This window comes from Pan troglodytes, chromosome 13, assembly GCF_028858775.2.
Source record: "Pan troglodytes isolate AG18354 chromosome 13, NHGRI_mPanTro3-v2.0_pri, whole genome shotgun sequence".
NCBI lineage: Eukaryota > Metazoa > Chordata > Mammalia > Primates > Hominidae > Pan > Pan troglodytes.
Window position 1 is genome coordinate 135,851,836 of NC_072411.2, and position 12,889 is coordinate 135,864,724.

The 12,889-nt window shown below is 40.8% G+C and overlaps 1 pseudogene; it reads left to right on the plus strand.

Moving 5' to 3' along the window:
- The first annotated feature begins 1,710 nt into the window (after positions 1 to 1,710).
- On the plus strand, positions 1,711 to 12,681 carry LOC100611533 (UDP-glucuronosyltransferase 1A8-like; annotated as a pseudogene).
- Positions 12,682 to 12,889: the final 208 nt, after the last annotated feature.

Sequence of the window (12,889 nt, forward strand, 5' to 3'; positions counted from 1 at the left end):
GGTGGGGACACAGCCAAACCATATCATTATTGAATCTGATTTGCTGAAATATTGTTTTACATTTTCGTATCTAAGGTCATGAGGATCTGTAGTTTTTGTATCTTGTCACATCTTTATCTGGTTTTGGTATTGTGGTAATGTTGGTCTCACAGAATGAATTAGGGCATTTCACATGCTTCTGTTTTCTGGACTAGATTGTGAGAAATTGGTATTATTTCTTCCTTCAGTGTTTGGTAGAATTTATCAGTGAAGTCATCAGAACTTTACCGTTTTGTTTGTGGGAACATTTGAATTCAAAATTCAATTTGAATTTAAAAGGTACAGATTGTGTCATTTGTGTTATTAATTTCTTCTTGTGTAAAGTCTGACAGCTTGTGTCTTTTAAGAAATTTGTCCATTCCATCTAAGTTGTAGATTTTATTGGCATGAACTTGTTCATGTTCTCTTATTGTTTTAATACCTGTAGAATTTATGGTGATACTACTGCTCTCATTCCTGATATTGATAATTTATATCTTCTGTCTTTTTTCCTAATCAGTCTGGGTAGAGATTTATCAAGTTAATTGATTTGCCCCAAAAGCTAGCTTTGGTTTTATTGGTTATCTCCATTGTTTCTCTATTTTCTATTTCATTGATTTCTACACTGAAGTTAGCCTCCAGGGAAGGTAGATCACTCACTGTCATGTTTGTTTTTCAAGGACAGTCATCTGCCAGTGCCTCAGTCACCAAGGGACCAGGTGACTAAGCAATATCTATTACCCATTAATGCGTCCTGGAGGGAGCCATCTTGTGCTCCTGCAAGAATTATGCCCTGAAGTTGGCTGCTGATTCCCTCACTAAATGTTCCTCAGGGTGTTACCTGACACACACTGCTGGGCCAATCCATGGAAATCTCCATGATGTAATTCAGCCCAATGCAACAAGAATTCCGTGAACTTCCTCTATGCCAAGTATAGCATGGGTGCTGTGGAAGGAGGATGAAAATAGGAAGAAGACATAACCTCTGTCTTCAAGGGGTGCTCAGGATACTGGGGGTGACCGATACATATTCCTGAAAGAAGGCACCAGACCGATGGGGTGAGCCCACAGCAGAGGCCTACAGCTCTGTTCAGAATAAGGAAGCAGAGCAGGCTGAGAGAGGCAGCTCAGCAGAGTGCTTAGGCAAGCATAGGGTCACGACTCCCCACTGCAGGCAACATATCTGAGGAAAGCCATTTACAATAGGCAACGGTCACATTCCATCAAATCTCTGGAAGGGTTCATGGAGGCGGGGTTTTCAATCTTATTTCAGCCTTTCAAAGGCCTCTCAGGGTTTGGAAATGGAGCGTCAATGTCTGTGCATTGCAGAGACGCAGGTGAGCCCCCATTTCCTGCCAGTTAGGAAGTCAGTGCTGAGGGCCTTACTGTCTGTCCTTGGCACATGAGATGCCAGTTCCTTTCTGGGCAGAGAGCTTTTGGTTGTCTGAGGATAACGTCGATATTTTGCTTTGAAACACATTTCAAAAATATGAGCTTTATTCAAATTTACTTTTCTTTTTATCTTTCTGAATTGTTAAGGTCCAAAAGCATTGCTGAGTAATTCAGTTTCTAAACCCCCATTGCAGCACAGGGCATGATCTGCCCCAAGGCAAAGAACATAAGGTAGTCTTGTGTGGAAAACATACAAGTAGGTATCTCAGCAAATGCTGCTCATGTATTATTATGAGTAATTCATTGGCAGTGACTGTGTTTTTTTTTTTTTTTTTTTAATGAACGAATGACTACATGCCCTCTATTGGGGTCAGGTTTTGTGCCTTTACTTCTCCCACCTGCTGTATCATAGTAGCTTAGAATCCCAGCTGCTCACTCTGGGCTGAAGTTCTCTGATGGCTTCTGCAGGGTGGACTGGCCTCCTTCCCCTATATGTGTGTCTACTGCTGACCTGTGGCTTTGCTGAGTCTGGCAAGCTCAGCATGGTAGTGAGTGCCCAGCATGGATGGGAGTGCCCATGGATGGGAGCCACTGGTTCACCGCGTGGTTGGTGGTGGAGAAACTCATTCTTAGGGGGCATGAGGTGGTTGCAGTCAGGCCAGAGGTAAGTTGGCAACTGCGAAAATCACTGAATTGCACAGTGAAGACTTATTCAACCTCATACACCCTGGAGGATCTAGACCGGGAATTCATGGCTTTTGCCAATGCTCAATGGGAAGCAGAAGTACGAAGTTTGTTTTCTCTATTAATGAGTTCATCCAAATGTTTAGAATTTAATTTTTCACATTGCAGGAGTTTGTTTAGTGACCAAAAATTAGTAGAATACTTAAAGGAGAGTTCTTCCGATGCGGTGTTTCTGGATCCTTTAGATATGTGTGGCTTAATTGTTGCAAAATATTTCTCCCTCCTCTCTGTGGTCTTCGCCAGAGGAATACTTTGTCATTACCTTGAAGAAGGTGCACAGTGCCCTGCTTCTCTTTCCTACAGTCCTAGATATGTCTCAGGGTTTTCAGATGCGGTGACTTATTATTATTATTATTATTATTAATTTATTTATTTTTGAGATGGAGTCTTGCTCTGTCATCCAGGCTGGAGTGCAGTGGCGTGATCTCGGCTCACTGCAAACTCCACCTCCCGTGTTCACGCTATTCCTCTGCCTCAGCCTCCCAAGTAGCTGGGACTACAGGCGCCTGCCACCACGCCTGGCTAATTTTTTTTTTGTATTTTTAGTGGAGACGGGGTTTCACCGTGTTAGCCAGGATGGTCTCGATCTCCTGACCTTGTGATCCACCCGCCTTGGCCTCCCAAAGTGCTGGAATTACAGGGGTGAGCCACCACACCCAGCCTGGACGCCATGACTTTTAAGGAGAGAGTAAGGAACCACATCTTCCACTTAGAGGAGCATTTATTTTGCCCATATTTTTTCAAAAATGCCTTAAACATAGCCTCTGAAATTCTCCAAGCACCTGTCACGGCATATGATCTCTACAGCCACACATCAATTTGGTGGTTGTGAATGGACTTTGTTTTGGAGTATCCCAAACCTGTGATGCCCAATATGATCTTCATTGGTGGTATCAACTGCAATCAGGGAAAGCCAGTGCCTATGGTAAGTCATTGCTCCTTTAGCACATTAAAAGTATTCTGGATCTGAATATTTAAAAAGATTCCTTACCGAACTGGGATTTGACATTTGTGTTTGTTGCATCTAAAATTTCTTTTCTATGTAAAAAATTATTTTGTGCCATCCACATGTTTGTTGGTTAGCAACTTTTATATAATGGCCTCGTTAATATGTATGTGTATACAATTGGTTAATTATTCATAATTTCCACTGCATTTTAAAAATTTTGAAACAGAGTATTGCTATGGTGCCCTGGCTGGACTCAAACTCCTGGGCTCAAGTGATCCTCCTATCTAAGCCTTCCAAGCAATTATGACTTTTTTAGTATTTTTGGAAAAATATTTAAAAGCACAATAAGAAATGAAAATTTCATTTTTAGCTAACCTGTACTACCTGCTGCGGTAAAATGTTCTTTGCAGTTTTGTATGCCTGTGTTTCCATTTGTTGAAATTATATATAAGCATATATGTAAATATTTATACTTATTTTATGAAAATCAAATCAACTATCACGCTGGACATGTTGTTCTTTACTATGCGTTTTTACTTGCCAGTAAACCAGAGACATCTTCACAGATTTGACATGTTCTTTTAATAATTGCATGAAAGTCTTTACTTTGGATGCAACATAGACACAAGCTTTCCCAGGTGTTTTTCTGCTAAAGATTTGGCTAACTTCTTCAAAACAACAATGATAAGCAGATGTTATCTTTCTTTGACCCTGAAGAAAGTATAAAGCCGAATGCCCTTAGCCACCCAAAAAACTGTTACCATGATGTTTGGTCTTGTCCAGTCTGCTTTTGATTTGACTGGATCACTTTCATCTCTTGGTAGCCATTGCTTTGCTTGTGCTTTGTCTTCATTATCATACTGGTAAATCTATGTTTCATCTTCTGTTACAATCTTTGAAGAGATACTTCAAGGTTTTTTGTTTGTTTGTTTGTTTTGAGACAGAGTTTCACTCTTGTTGTCCAGGCTGGAGTGCAATGGTGCGATCTTGGCTCACCACAACCTCTGCCTCCTGGGTTCAAGCGATTCTCCTGCCTCAGCCTCCTGAGTAGCTGGGATTATAGGCACATGCCACCACACCCAGCTAATTTTGTAATTTTAGTAGAGGCAGGGTTTCTCCATGTTGGTCAGGCTGGTCTCGAACTCCTGACCTCAGGTGATCTGCCTGCCTCGGCCTCCCAAAGTGCTGGGATTACAGGTGTGAGCCACCGTACCTGGCCAAGGTCTGGATCCCACTTGTCTATAATTTCCATTGAAGGGTCTGTTCTTGTCTGCAGCTGATCTGGCTGCAATGGTTTTGGCACCCAACAAGTAGAAAATTTGTTCAACTGAAATTTTTGTCAGAATTGTGTAAACTGTCCTGACTGAGCTATCTATTGTGTTGGCTATTGTTTCTGCTGTTAATTGTCAGTCTTCTTCAGTTAGAGCATGAGCAAGATTAATTATTTCCTTGCAAATTGATATGGATGGTCTGCTGGTGTAGGCTTTATTTGCAACCTTGTCCTGTCCCTTCTTAAAAGGAATTACTCATTTGTAAACTGCAAATTTCTTTTGACCATTTTCCCCATTAACTTTTTTTTAAAGCATCAGTGATTTCACCATTCTTCCACTCATATCTCAGCATAAATTTTATGCTATTGCTTCAATTGCTGCAGAATTCATGTTGTTTTGATGGGGGCTTTTTTCCAACTGATGTCTTATCCTTCTTAGTGCCTCAAACTAGATCCTATTCAGACATGTTTTAACAAGTTAGTAAAAGTTTGTTTGGTGCAAAGAAATTTGAAATCCATGCTTAAGTTTTTCATAATATGAATTTTCATGAATTGTTTGATGATCCCTCATCTATTACTTTTTTAGCAATGGACCATGCAATTTTGGCTATGTTCTGGCTTCTTACAAGGTTTAGTAGACTTTGTAACACAGTTGTATGTCTCACACATTGGCAGCTGTTTGGTAAAGGATTGACTTTTCAGCCAACTCATGGGAAAATGAAATAATGTAAAAAACAGGAAGAATACAGTTTTAGACCTTTCAAGTGAGGCATGGCTTTCAGCTCTTGGCAAGAACAGGCGAGGAGATGCAAGCCTCTACAAGGCTAGACTTTTCAAAGTGCTTCTCTCCCCTTCACCCTCCTTCAGTTACAGCACCAAGCACCACCCAGTTATTACCTGCAGCCTCACCCTCTACCCAGTTGTGGGATCCTGCCACTTCCTGAACCCACACTGAGTTCCTTGTGGCTCACAGGGTCACCCAGAGGGCTTTCGAGATACGGAAAGCTATGTGTGATTTTATATCACCTATCATGTTAAGATATGTATAAAATAGGAAACATATTGGCCATATATCATTTTATATATTTTTGGTTTTACATGTCTAAAAAATACATGTTTTTTTGTATGTATTAAAGGATAGGTATGTATAAGAGGTTTTATAGAAGTGGAAAGTTATATTTTTTGCATATCTTTATGAATTATAATAAAGGAAGGAAAATTCTCAAAGAGGAATTCAGATATCAAAGAGTGCCCTTTGACAAAGAGCCTTGGTTACAACATACCTACAAAAGTGAACTGTCATTGAAAGACCTATGGACACTGGATTTCTCTTTCCTTATTTAGAAGGGCAGGCTGTGTCTTGGAAAAGCATATGGTTTGTTGTATCTTGCTGGACAACAGGAGTCATAGTCTGAAGTGTCTGATGAGAAGGAAGCATCACTTGATGCAGTGTGCATCTGTGCCCGTGTATGTGCACGTGTGTTTGTGTGTGTGCGTGCACACATGTGTCTGCATGCAGTGTCTCAGATCCTACACAGGGGTTTTTCCTGAAGGTCTCCAGTAGCAAAAACTCATTGACTCTATCCAGGGGAATTACATCCAATGCTGTAATTAAATACTTTAACAAAGATAGCAGATCATCATTCAAGAGAACATCAAGATAGTTTTAATTAAGAAAAAAAAAAGGAATCACTCCCAGGGTTTTTTAGTTTTTGGTGAGTTCCAGCAGAATTGATGACTAGATCCAGTAGGAAGGAATTCAGGATTACTCTGTACCATCCAGGGTGAGTGTAGCTCTGAAGAACTGGGGATGGGAGGTGACTGCACAGCAAGAAAAGATCTGGGCTTCCCCTATTGCTCTAAGATCTGGTTCCATTGTGAGATTCAAATTAAGAGTAAGCTGTTAATGGGCAAGTCCAAGGCCTCTCACCAGGATTATTTATTTCAACTTTTTTTTTGTCAAAGTTTTCAAACGTATAGCAAGGAGAGACTACAGTGTAATGAGCACCCATATATCCATCTTTGTGTTACATAATTTTCAATATTTTATTATACTGATTCATGTATCTGCTCTTTTGTTTCTTTTTTTAAAAATAACTTTTGGCTATAATTTTTTAATGGAAATGCTGGAGATATCATTCTATCCCCAAATACTTCACTAAATATAAGAAATAAGGAAAATTTGTTACATAGCCATAATATCATTATCATTCCTCACAAAATCAATAACTCTTTAATATTGTCTCACTCATAATGCATAATGAAATTTCCCCTAATTGTCTCAAAAATGTCTTGTACATGCAGATCAGTAGAACGGAGTTGAGAATCCAGATATAAACCCATACATCCTTGGCCAATTGATTTTTACTGTGGTGCCAAGACTGTTCAAATGGGAAAGAATAATCTCTTCAACAGAGGTCGCTGGGACAGCTGCATATCCACATGCAAAAGAATGAAGATGCACCCTTATATGCAAAAACTAACTTGAAATGGATCAAATAGCTAAATAGAAAAGTTAGAAGTATAAAAGTTTAGAAGGAAACATTTGGGGAAGTATTTATGACCCAGATTTGGAAATAGTTTCTGTGATGTGACACACACATTGTTGTGTATGAGAAACAACAACAACAAAAAACACAGACATCAAAATAAAACACTTTTGTGTGTCAAGGACACTATCGAGAGAGTGGTGAAAAGTGAACCCACATGGCCTCCCTAAGATGTGCAAGTAAACACGTACATGCCTGACGTGGAGGCTCCTGGGAGGCAATCACAGTCCCAAAAGACCTGAAATTTCAAAATCCTGAATGTTAAGAGCCTGAGAGATCAACATCCTACAAATATAATTACAGAAAAAATAACTTTAAAAATTATTTATTTGAAAGATAATCTGTTTATGTTTTAAAAGGGGATTTATTTGAAAAACATATAAAAACACGACAGACCACTTCATAGGCCACTTTACACCATAAAATAGGGAATAATAACATACAGGTATCTTTGCAAGCGTAAACCCTCAGGTGTACTAATGACCTTCATATAGGTGTAGCAATTGTGAGAAGATGAATCATATTCTTAAAGTAATAGGTTAAAAAAGGAAAAGTATCAACATTTATTACTGTGGTTGGTAATCTTGTGCACTCAGGTTTGCAGCTTTGATCATCTGAAATACCATGAAAAATGACCTGAGACTTATCATGAGGTCAGTCAGAAACCTCTATGGGTCACCACCGCATACACAGTTGCTTAAAGTGCCCAAGTCTTAAGAAATTTTTTGTTTGTTTGTTTTTTTGAGACAGAGTCTCGCTCTGTTGCCTATGCTGGAGTGCAGTGGTGCGATCTCAGCTTACTGCAACATCTGCTGCCCGAGTTCAAGCGAATCTCCTGCCTCAGCCTCCTGGGTAGCTGGAATTACAGACGCCCACCACCACAGTCAGCAAATTTTTGTATTTTTAGTAGACATGGGGTTTTGCCATGTTGGCCAGGTTGGTCTTGAACTCCTGACTTCAGATGATCTGCCCTCCTCGGCCTCCCAAAGTCCTGAGATTACAGGCATGGGCCACCACGCCCGGCCAAGAAATGTTATCTTTCACAGATGCAGATGTACAAAAGGGACATCTCTTCATTATTGAGGACATTTCAACATTTGTACGTACATGCCTAATGCTTACACACTTACCCTTGTGCTAATGCACTTCCATGGAGTCAAATTTGTGAGCATAAAATGAATTAGAATTCTCCATAAGTCTATACACAGTCTCTGCCTTCAGTATTGGAAATGATATGAAGATGAAATACATAGCATAGCAAATTGTAAAAATAATGCTGACAATTTAACCTTGTGAAAAAACCTAAAAAGAAGAAAAAGTAAAAGAAAAAAACCTCCAAATTAACCTATCCTGTGATTGTGATTTTTGGGATTTTAGCTGTTAGAGAGTTTAGATTTCAGGGAGTTAGACCTTAGGGATTTGGATCCTTAGGGAATCAATATTTCAGAATTCAACCTTCAGGATTATGTGTTTTGGGGTTATGTCTTTCAGGATTGTGATCCAAACCCTATAGCATCTTGTTTCTTAGCATAACCTGTACTAATCGTAGATATATCTCTGTACTCCAGCAGAGCATCATGAAATTAAGTAGTTTACAGCAGAGAGTCTCAACCTATCAGTGATTAAGGAATAGAAAAAAACGTTTTCTGCAGTTGATTATATATTCATAATTGTTTGTAATATATAACAAAAATGAAAAGCTAGAAAGTGAAATGAAATAAACCACAGCCCTATAAAATGCGAAACTACTGATGATTGCTTGGCTGACATAGCAACACCAATTGCTACAGGAATTTCTAAGCATTTCCTGCAGGGTCTGCACCCGTGCTGAGGTGGTTAGGTAACACAACGAGCTGCAAACCACATCTTGAACAGACTGTTTTAGACCCAGTCCAGTGGCTCTATGTGAGTAGTGTTTAATCAGAAATAAGGCCCAGCGCAGTGGCTCACACCTGTAATCCCTGCACTTAGGGAAACTGAGGTGGGCGGATCACCTGAGGTCAGGAGTTCGAGATCAGTCTGGCCAAAATGGCAAAACCCCGTCTCTACTAAAAATACAAAAATTAGCACGGTGTGTGGCGGGCACCTGTAATCATAGCTACTCGAGTCTGAGGCAGAAGAATCACTTGAACCTGGAAGATGGAGGTTGCAGTGAGCCGAGATCATACCACTGCACTCCAGCCTGGGCAACAGAGCAAGATTCTCTCTCAAAAAAAGAAAGAAAGAAAGAAAAAGTAAACAGAATACTAAAGAAAGAAAGAAAGAAAGAAAGAAAGAAAGAAAGAAAGAAAGAAAGAAAGAAAGAAAGAAAGAAAGAAAGGAAAAGTGAACAGAATACTTTCTGTTTTGTTAATGTGCTAATTACATGGTCACAAACAGTGACTAATTTATGATCACCAGGGCAAAGTCTATCATCAGCTACCTGTTTTCCTTGTAACCTTGTGTTTTGGGAACCTAGCAACTCTACTCCCCACTAAGTGACAACCCATGCAGGTTTGCCCAGAATATTCCCAGTTTAACACTGGAAGTCTCACGTCCTGGGAGACTCTTTATTCCCCAAGGAGCAGGGACAGCAGGTCACTGTCACTGGAGCACTGGAAGCTGGCCACATCATTAGCAGATTCAGAAGGGGCACGACTTAAGGAGGCTCATGCTTCTCTTGTCTTCTGCTTTCTGCTGTCATTTCCAATGGGTGACAAGTTCCTTCCATGCAGAAGCCAGGCCAGGAGATAAAGTCATCTTGTCCTAGAAAAACTGTTAGAAAGAAGGGAAACTGTCTAGTGTGTTTCGCCAAAAGAGTTTCACAGACTCTTCTCTTGTAGGGGATATGGGGGTGGATGATCACTGTCCTGGTCTCCCTGAAGCAAGGACGCCTCTCTGGCCTCAGGGTGCCTGTCAGGCAAGTCTCTCCTGTCCCTGGAGGTTCACAGAGCCGCATCCCTGCAAGAGCAATGCTAAGTGGGGTTGGCTTTGAGCCCCAGCCATTCTCTTAACAATTCTTTTAGTTAAGTATCAGTTCCCCCATCCCCTCACTCCAGCATTTTTTGCCTCTTGCTATGATCAGTTTTCTCACTTTCACCTTTATACCTCTGATCACTGAAAAATTACAGAATTATAAGTTTGGAAAAGGAGTCTTTATTTCTTGGAAAAGGTTACAGCCTTCAAGGCGGCCATCTAGCTGGCTGGGAAGCATGACCTCTGGCAAATACCAGAGACAGGTCCTTGAAAGGAGAAGGGATGGGGTAGGAGCTTTATGCTGAACAAACTGGCTAAACATACATATTCACCAGGTTACAGGAGGAGCTATGAATATTTATGAAGGCCGTGCTGACTCATGCGTATTGAACACACATGCATGTTACATATGACCCGTGTTCACCCTGGGGTGGAGACATCATATTTAAATGGATTACAATTAGGCCCTGTACATCAAAAGGTCTCTTCAGGGCACAAAGGCACTCAAATTCACAGTCTCCGTAAATTGGCCAGAACCAGTCTGTGGTCACCAGTCACTGGTCTTCTTACCAGGAGAAAGTTACTGAAATCAGCCTCTTGTCCAATGAAAGCAGTATTTGTGGCTTATGGAACAAGGGATGGGCATCAGTTAGCATCTGGTGGAGCTGCACTTGTTTAACATTGTTTTTCTCTAGACCTGTGCTTATTTACCTGCTAGAGAAAAAGAAAAACTCTGTGGCAGTCGGAACATAGTTGATTCTTTAAGTGTAGGCGCCCACGACTCAACTCTTGCCTGGCGTGGCTTGAGGTCTTGTGTGTAGTTTGGTATCTGATGGCCACAAAAAGTCCATTGTGTCCATCTCATCTCTATTTTAACACTAAAGTGGGTCAGTTGTGTTTATACCACAAAAGGGAGGGGTGTGACGAGGTGTGTCCAGCCTTCTGTCCCGTCGTGGCTGTGACTCAGTGTTGAAGGTTTCTTTGGGGTCCCGCTGGCCAGGAGGGTTCGATTCACTTGTTGTGGGAGACGGGCGGCACTTAGTATTTTCTTTTCAGTTTACACATTCCTGGGCATCCCTATTAAGATGTGCAGATAAACACGCACGTGCTTCATGTGGCAGCTCCCTTAGTTAAACATCTTTTTTTTTTTTTTCCTTTCCTGTGAGTCTTCCTGAAACAGGTGAGTCCAGGTGGAGCCTCCGCCTGCGTTAGGACCTAACCTTTCTACGTCTTTATGAAATCCCTGGTGTCAGTTACTGCTGCTTCCCCTCACCAGCTTCTTTCCTTTGGTCTACCCTAAGAATGTGATACCCAACACAATACACCATCTCTTTGGCCCACTCAAGACATTCTGGTGATGCCCTGTGGCCTGCTGGCCCCCACTAGCTATCAAGGTCCCCCAACATCTTGCCTTTCCTGGCTCATGGGCTTTATTTTATGCCACTCTTCATGCTCAGAAGCACCTGGTCATTTAGTTTTTTTGTGTTGCTCTAAAGGAATACCTGGGGCTGGGTAATGTATAAAGAAGAGATAATATCTGGCCCTCAGTTCTGCAGGCTGTATAAGAAGCATGGTACCAACATCTGTTTCTGGCAAAAGACTTGGGCTACTTCCACTCATGGCAGAAGGTGAATGTGGAAGGTGCTGATCACATGGTGAGAAAGAAGCGAGAGAAAAAGGAGGGGTTGCCAGGATCTTTTTAACAATCAGTTCTTGCAGGAGCAATAGGACAGGAACTCACCCATTATCGGGAAAAACATACTAGGTCATTTGTGAGAGATCCATCCCTGTAACCCAGATACCTCCCACTAAGCCCCACCTCCAACATTAGGGATTAAATTTCAACACTTGACTTGAGGGAGTCAGATATCTAAACTATATCATTTGATATGGCCAATCTTTTTGATTGCAGCTATTCTAATGGGCATGTAAATTAAATTGCAATTTTAATTTGATTTTCCTATTTAAATATGATGTTGAGCATCTTTACGTGTGACTGTTTGCCGTCTGTATATGTTCTTTGGTAAATGTTCAGGTCTATGCCACTTTTTAAGCAATTGGGTTTTCTCTTCATTATTGAGGTTTAGAAGTTATTTATATGTTCTGGATATTTATACTTTATCAGTTTCTGGACTTTTTTCCATGAAACTTTTTATTTTAGAAGAAATTTATGCAAGGTTGCAAGAACCAGCATAGAGAATTTTCATATCCTGTGCCTAGTTTCCTCCTCTTTTTTTTTTTTTTTTGAGACAAAGTGTCACTCTGTCACCCAGGCTGGAGTGCAGTGGGGCAATCTTGGCTCACTGCAACCTCTGCCTCCTGGGTTCAAATGATTCTTGTGCCTCAGCCTCCTGAGTAGCTGGGATTACAGGTGCACACCACCATGCCCAGCTAATTTTTGTATTTTTAGTAGAGACAGGGTTTCACCATGTTGACCAGGCTGGCCTCAAACTCCTGACCTCAAGAGACCCACCGACCTTGGCCTCCCAAAGTGCTGGGATTACAGGTGTGAGCAATGACACCCATCCTCCCCTATTGTTAAATGTTACATTACTATAGCATATTATCACAACTCATTAACCAACATTTGATACATTATGATGAACTAAAGTCTATGTTCTCTGCAGATGTCGTTAATTTTTACCTAATGTCCTTTTTCATTTCTAGGATCCCATCCAGGATACCAAATGACATTTAGCCCATCACGTCCCCTTCATCTCCTCTACCGTGTGACAGTTTTTCAGACTTTCCTTGTTTTCGATGACTTTGACAGTTTTGAGCAGTTCTGGTCAGATGTTCTGTAGAATGTTTCTCAGTCTTGGTTTGTCTGATGTTTTGATCATGGTTAGACTGGGGTTATAGGTTTTGGGAAGTAAGACCACAAAGGTAATGTCTTTTCTTGCTTTCTTGACTATGGATAGCCAACTCTTGAAAAGAGTAGTCTTTTCTCCACTGAATTGTCTTTGCACTTTTGTAAAAACTTGGCTGTTCATACTTCCAAACATCTATTTC